The sequence below is a fragment of the Eurosta solidaginis genome, chromosome 3, assembly GCF_040869045.1.
Source record: "Eurosta solidaginis isolate ZX-2024a chromosome 3, ASM4086904v1, whole genome shotgun sequence".
Lineage (NCBI taxonomy): Eukaryota > Metazoa > Arthropoda > Insecta > Diptera > Tephritidae > Eurosta > Eurosta solidaginis.
In genome coordinates this window covers 140577539-140585309 of record NC_090321.1, presented here as the reverse complement: position 1 = coordinate 140585309, position 7771 = coordinate 140577539, and positions in this window count along the sequence as shown.

The following is a 7771-nucleotide window of genomic DNA, read 5'->3' as shown; positions in this document are numbered from 1 at the left end:
CGATGCAGTCGACAACTATTATCTGCCGCATCATGCGGTTATTAAAGAGGAAAGTACCTCAACGAAAGTTAGAGTAGTTTTCAACGCATCTTCACGTTCTTTATTCTTCGCTGGAGACTTTTCAGATACGTCTTCAATAGCGATATTGAGAAGATGTACAGACAAATCTTAGTAAATTCCAAGCAAACCAAGTACCAACGAATAGTTTTCCGCTCAAGCTCAAACGATCCAATCAATCTTTATGAACTCAAAACGGTAACTTTCGGGATTAATTATGCTGCTTATCTGGCAATAAGGACTTTACTCCAACTAGCTGATGATTCAGAAGTTTCCCATCAAATAGCCTCGAATATTTTACGCAAAAATATGTATGTCGACGACGTCCTTTCAGGGGGGCATTCCATTGAGTCCGCGATAGAAGCTAGGGATGACATATCTACAGTTTTAAAATCAGCTGGTTTCCCATTGCGTAAATGGACCTCGAATAACAATTAAATATTAAAAGGAATTCCAAAACCTCATCTTTTGAGTGAAGATTTTCTAGAATTTGAGGATTCCAGTAGCGTGAAAGCACTTGGAATTAGGTGGAATGCACATTCCGATAAATTCTATTTCACTATCAAACCAATAGAAGAAGATACAAGTTTCACAAAAGGAGCGATATTGTCGACTATCGCAAAAATTTTTTACCCATTAGCTTGGCTGGCACTCACAATTATAGTCGCGAAAATTATTATTCAAAATATATGGCTAGAAGGTACTGGGTGGGACGATCTCCCTTAACATTGGAGAGGTGGAAAAATTTTACAGGATTACGAATTCCCCGATGGGTCTCCTATTGCCCGACAGAAAAAGTAGAAATTCACGAGTTTTGCAATGCTTCCGAAAAAGCATACGTTGCAACGGTCTATTTGCGGGTTGAAAAGGATGACAAAGTACTTGTCAACCTGCTTTTGGCAAAAACAAGAGTGGCTCCAGTTAAAACCATTTCACTTCCGCGACTGGAACTTTGCGGGGCGGTATTATTAGCAGAAATCATCGAATCAATTTGCAGCAATCTGGATTTAGGTCATCTCAGTATCCATCTGTGGACTGACTCGACGATAGTGCTGGCCTGGATACGCAAACCCCCATGGTCCTGGATAAAGTGGGAAGTTCATCTTGGTACCACGTAGATTCAGGTACAAATCCAGCAGATTTAGGCAGCAGGGAAATATTAGCTCAGGACTTGGACGACAACTCTCTATGGTGGAAGGGACCGTCTTGGCTCCAAGAAGTCAGAGGAAATTGGCCAACTCAAGAAACGGACTTCACAAAAAACGTAGAGGAAAAGCGGATACAAACACATGCAGCAGCAGTAGCAGATAACAGAAGTAACATTCTTGAAAGGTTTTCCAAGCTACCGCGCGCCTTGAGGGTACTATCATACGTTTTTAGATTCATTCATAGGACCCACCTGAAAGGGAAAGCTCCTATCCAGGAATTTCACTTAATCTCATCTGATGAAATTAAAGCAACGACTATCTGTTTTATTAAACTTGCTCAGGAGAAACATTACGGTAATGAATTAGCGAAACTAAAAGTCAAAGAGCCGCTTGAGTCTAGGAGCGAAATACTTTCCCTAAATCCATTTCTCGATGAAACCGCAGTCATGAGGACGGGGAGCGGCTTGGAGCATCCATCGATATGGCATATGGCGAAAAGCACCCAATAATACTACCATACAATTGTAGGTTGTCGCGTCTGTTCGTCCAGTTTGTCCATGAACTTTCTCTCCACGGTGAAAACCAACTAATGCTGCGAATTATTCGAACCCAGTACTGGATCCCAAAGGTGAAAACCATGGCCAGAGCCACAATTCATAATTGTAAGATCTGTACGATCTACAAAAAGCACGTTCAAAGTCAACTCATGGGAACTTTACCACAAGAGCGTACAACCTTTTCGCGCGCATTTTCTAACACAGGGGTGGATTTTGCAGGGCCGTTCGACATAAAGAGGTATAGGGGGCGCGGCTGTCGTACCTCAAAAGGTTACGCCTGTCTGTTCGTTTGATTTTCTACTAAGACCATACATTTAGAGGCCACTAGCGATTTGAGCACCTCATCTTTTTAGCAGCGTTTTCGCGATTCGTGGCCAGACGAGGATGCCCAAGGAATATCTACTCAGATAATGGGACCAACTTCGTCGGAGCTTCACGCGCACTAAAGGCAGAATTTAAAGCTTTTCTCGCCGATTCCCGAACACAAATTGTCGCAAAATTTGCACATCAGGGATTAACCTGGCATTTCATACCAGCCGGCGCTCCGCATATGGGCGGGATGTGGGAAGACGGTGTGAAAAGCTTTAAAACACATTTCAAAAAGATCGCGTTGAGCTCGAAATTGACTTTCGAGGAGTTCAACGCGCTACTTTGCAGAATCGAATCCTGCCTTAATTCGCGTCCTCTAAGCCCTGCCTCCAACGATCCTTCGGATCTAGAACCCCTGACTCCAGGTCACTTAGTCGGCGGACATTTATTAGCTCCACCAGAGCTAGAAATGAACGAAAACCCATCCTCAATCGTGAATCGATGGCAAAAACTCAGGGCATTGCATCAAAACTTTTGTCAAAGATGGAAAACCGAATACCTATCGGAGCTACAAAGGAGGACAAACTGGAAACATCCAAAATCAAACATCAAGGTAGGAGATATGGTGGTTATCAAAGAGGACAATTTACCGCCAAATGAGTGGAGACTGGGACGAGTGGTCAATGTTTATCCTGGTTCCGACAACCGGGTACGCGTCGTAGACATTTGGACAGAGAGGGGCCAAGTGACAAGACCACTTGTCAAACTGGTATTACTACCACCATCTGTCTCACAATCAGAAGATACAAATCTATCAAAAGCAACACTCTCACAAACAGATGACACAACCACTGCTCAAAACCAACAACCTCACAATTAGAAGAAAAACAAAAAGAAAATATATCCATCCCTTTAAAAAACTAAAAGTAGAAATATTTTTTGTATTTTAGTCGACCCAGCCAAATGTGAACACCAATTCATATCTAATAGAGTGTAGGAGTTTTTGCGGAACTTTTTACTAAATTCCATTCGGAGAATATTTTTCTTTTCGCCCCGCCCTAATGTACATATGTATGTTTGTACAAGTCATGGCGTGATATTCTATTGCATATTCACATTTTTTGTTTCTTGGTTACAAAACCACGTTTTCACCTTTAAGAGGCCTTTTACATGCTCCCATGCAGAACGATTTTACTGCTGGGTAGGCACACGCCGGTTTAATTTGTACAAACAGACACAATACGGTTATGTAAGTTAATTTAGACCGAACTAAATTGTTTAAAAAAATATTTTTTTCTACGGCAGGAAGCTTTATGTTTTTTATTTAATGTCAAAAATAGAACTAAATTACAATTTGGAAAGATACTTAATTATATACCCTGATCTTGGCTGTCGCGTCACTGCTTGGTAAATATTCGTTGTTGCGCCGCAGCTCAGAAAATATGGCCTTGATTCAAGATATCTGGTACCCAGACATGCAGTCAGAAGTTTTGGCAATTGCGCGTTAAGGCATCTTGTGTAGACATGCAGTCAGCACTTTTGGCGATTGCGCGTGTAGAATTGAAATATTTGCATCTGGATACTTTGTATCAGTGTGAGAGAATGAATTTCTGGTTCTTAAATGTTTGTTATGTTAACTCCTCCCTCCTTAACAACGCTTGTCTCCAAGCATCTGAAAAATTTGAAACGCTCTTGTTGAGTGTGTGGGAACTTCTGACATAGCCTCTTCTTCTTGATCTGCCTGTCCAATAGTTCCCGATGGCTGTTTTAACGGCTTACTTGTTTTGTGCCTTTTATAGCAATATTTGACAAAAATAACCATCAAGACAATGATTACTGTAAGGGTAAGTTCTGAAGAAAATCGGTTTATTTCTCTTTCTGTTTGGAGTGACTGGATTTCGATGGTATTGTTTATGTGTAGCTCACTGAGCGCTTCTAATGACAGAAGTTTAGTCAGGCTCTCTTCTATTGGATTTGGTTGTGCTATTACTGGCAATATCCTTAAAGGGGGTGCTTCGAAATTCGTATATGTTCTCCCATTGACTACAATGGTCTCATTTTTTAAATTTACAATGTAGGTCCCATTCATGTATCCCACGTCGCTGCTTGTGGTAATATTGCCGTTGTAGTTGTTTAGGAAAAGCATTCCGGGCGCAAAAAGCTCGTCTTTTGGGATGTGGTGGCAGTTGATGAAGTGACACGAAGAGTTGAGGCTTTTTATTAACTTAGGTATACAAGAATCATTACTTTAATTTATTAACTCATTTTGCTTGCATATGCTTATTTTTTTATACTTTCTACAATCATTTGTTATGCCGAATATACGGTCTTTATTTTTTATGACATTATTATATTTTAGGTCAGTTATAATATTATTCCTTATAACAGCTTTAATTATTAAATTTTCATATATATCCATGGTGCTTAATGGTATTTTAACAATGTATAAAATTGATGAAATATTTCTAAGTACACTTACTTCAGCTAGTTCTAATGCCTCCTCGGCAGTATCAAATGGCATATGTTCTTTATTCATTTCTGCTATAGCTAAACCAATTTCCAATTTATTTAATATTATTGGGCTTACAATTCCAATTCTTGCCCATTGTATGGCGTACTTAACATTTACAATTTCTTCTTTGATTAATCTTAGCTTATTTTGGAGGCTTACTGCTACCTCATTTGTTATGACATTTTTCTTTTTTATAGCATTTAACAAACTATTAGTAATTTCAGTAATTTTATTTACCAGGTGTTTCAACACATTATTTATAATAATTTGTTTATTATTGTTTATAATCAATTTTCCCAAGTTAGAATTTATAATATTGAGGTCATCATGGTCGGGGCTTCCCGCTATGTACTTCCAAGCGGTACGGAGAAAATCTAGGGATCTTCGGGTTTTAGTATTTCGGATGGGTTCAATGAGTTACAACATCTCACTAGCTTGTTGGGCCTCATGCTGCAGGGTAGGATATAAAGGATTCGATGGTGGTAAATTTTTTCCTATGGTCACCGTTATATTTTCCAAAAGGTTTCTGTATGTTTGGGTGTTAATAATGTGGATGAAGTTGAGGGTGCCATCTTTGATTTTTGAGAGGCCGTTATCTATAGTTATTAAGTGGGATGATGAATAATCGTAGATTTGGATATCCGCATGTGCCATGCAGGCAAGGACACTAAAAAAGGGGTTTATTTTTTTAATGACCATGAACACTCAATTATTGCTTATCTCTAAAATCGGACGCCTATGGCATATAGCTCGACTTGACTTAAATTATTGCTAGAATAGATCGCGAGCCTATGGCATTTTTCTCGATTTGACTTAAATTTAAGAAGATTAATTGTATTGAACTTAAATTTCTGTATATTAAATATTTGTCTTTATTATTATTAGTAATTATGTTTCTTTGGTCATATAAGACCCGCATAATCAGAGCATTCCATAAACCTTCCTATACTATCCTTATTATTATTATTATAATTTGTAATTTTTATTTTCATTTCTTTAACTGATTAATTCTTAGAAGAGAAAAACTTCCTTCTTCCCTCTTTCTTGCTTTTTGTTTCTTTGCTTTTTGAAAAGTTTGTTTACTCTTTTTTTTAATTTTTTAATTTTTTTTGTTTGTTTTTTATTGGGCCTTAATATGGCTTTTATGCTTTCCCGACTGAGTCGTAATTGTATTTCCCTTGTCCTCAGTACCATTTCCTTCCTGTAACGGGGTGACAATTTATTTCCTATTCGCTTGTTTAATTTTACATAAACAACGTCATTGGCACTGTATGTCCTGAAATCTGTTCTTCTCTTATTGTGGACCTCTAAATCCTTTCCTTGTTTAATTTTCAAGTTTTGTATGTTTTCGTCTTTGCCAGGTCGACTGGGTGCGGTCCAACTGTCCGTCCAAAAAATAATTCTATAGGCTTTCGTTTAGTAGTGAAATGAATTGAGAAATTGTATTTGTATAGGGATCTATCAAGGAGATCGCGGAAATCGGAGTGAACATTTTCTGCTTTGGTACATCGCAATAATTCCGAAAAGGTGGAGTGGAATCGCTCTATCTGTCCGTTCACTGTGCTTTTATATGGTGGGGTTCTGAATATTTCTATTCCAAATCGATTCTGCAGCATAAAGGTTATGGGAGCCGAATTCAGTGATTTTTTATTATCTATCACAATGTTTTCGGGAAATCCAAATATCTCCAACAAATCTCTTAAAGGGGTTTTTATATCTTCGGATGATCTGGACTTTACAATCTTTGCTTGGGCGTATTTTGAGAATTTGTCTATTGCTGTTAACACTGTTCTATTGCTGGTATAATACAGGTCTACGTGAACAATATGTCCTGGATAATTGGGAATTGGAGTGGCTTTTAGAATGGAGTTCACTGGGTGTCGCTCGTACTTATTTTCAAGGCAAATCCTACACTGTTTCGCAATTTTTTTTATTTTCGCGTTCATCTGGGGAAAATAGCATCTCTCCAAAAGTTGAGCTTTATTTTCTGTTGGGTTGCGATGAGCTCTGTTGTGTTCGCAGATAATTTCCCTTTCCTGTTCAGACTCGGTAAGGATATCCTCCACAAAATTTCGCGTGTAGCGCACCCTGTATCTACTGAAGTGGGTTTGGTAAATGGTTTGGATTCTTCCTAATATACTGTCTTCTGTCTTTATGCAATTTGTAACCGAGGAATTCAAATATCTTTTTAATAAAGCAATAATTCTATCTTCCGTGAATTCTCTCTCCACCACAGTGTGCCTATGATAGGTTGGGAAAATTATTTGAAATTATTTCATGGTTTCACCTATGGAAATGAAAAGTTCGTTCTTGAATGCGTTGATGGGTGCGTCTGTATAGGGTATCAACGTTTGAACTGAGCTGTCGTCGCTATGTCGGGTTGCTGTTAGGTAATTTATCTGTTCTTGTTGCGGTGGTCTAGATAGTCCATCCGCAACTACCTTCATTTTTCCAAGTTTGTAATTTAATTCGTAATCATATTCCTCAAGTATAGCTTTCCAGCGTTTCATTTTATTGTTGTTATTTTTGTTGCTTAGAGCATAAGTTAAGAGCTGGTGGTCTGTGAAAATTCTGAATTTTGCCGAACCGTAAAGATAGTTACGCAGAGATTTCAATGCCCATATAATGGCAAGCATTTCCTTCTTGTTGGCTGCGTAATTTTCTTCTGTTTTTGAAAGGGTCCTGGATATGAATGTGATGGGTCTGTCTTCCTGCAACAGGACTGCGCCTATTGCGTAATTGGAGGCATCGGTTGTCAGCTCGAAACCTGTGCTCAAATTGGGGTAGGTCAGTATTACTTCTTCTGAGACAAGAACATTTTTAAGTTTTGTAAACGCCACCATTGCGTCCTCATCAAGGGTGATCTGTTTTTTGCCGATTGATTTTTGGACACGCGTCCCTCCTCCCCTCTTAAAAGGGCTGTAAGGGGTTTAGCTAGCTTCGCATAATCTTTAACGACGCGCCTGTAATAACCCGACCCAAAAAGGATCTGAGCTCTTTGAGGTTCCGTGGAACTGAGAAATTTTGAATAGCCTCTATTTTTGAAGGATTTGTTTTGATTCCTTCCGGCGTTATAATGAATCCCAGAAATTCGACCTCCTTTTGAAAGAACTTGCACTTATGCAGTTGTACCTTCATATTCGCATCTTCGAGTATGCCGAAAATACTTTTTAAATAAGCTGTGTGAT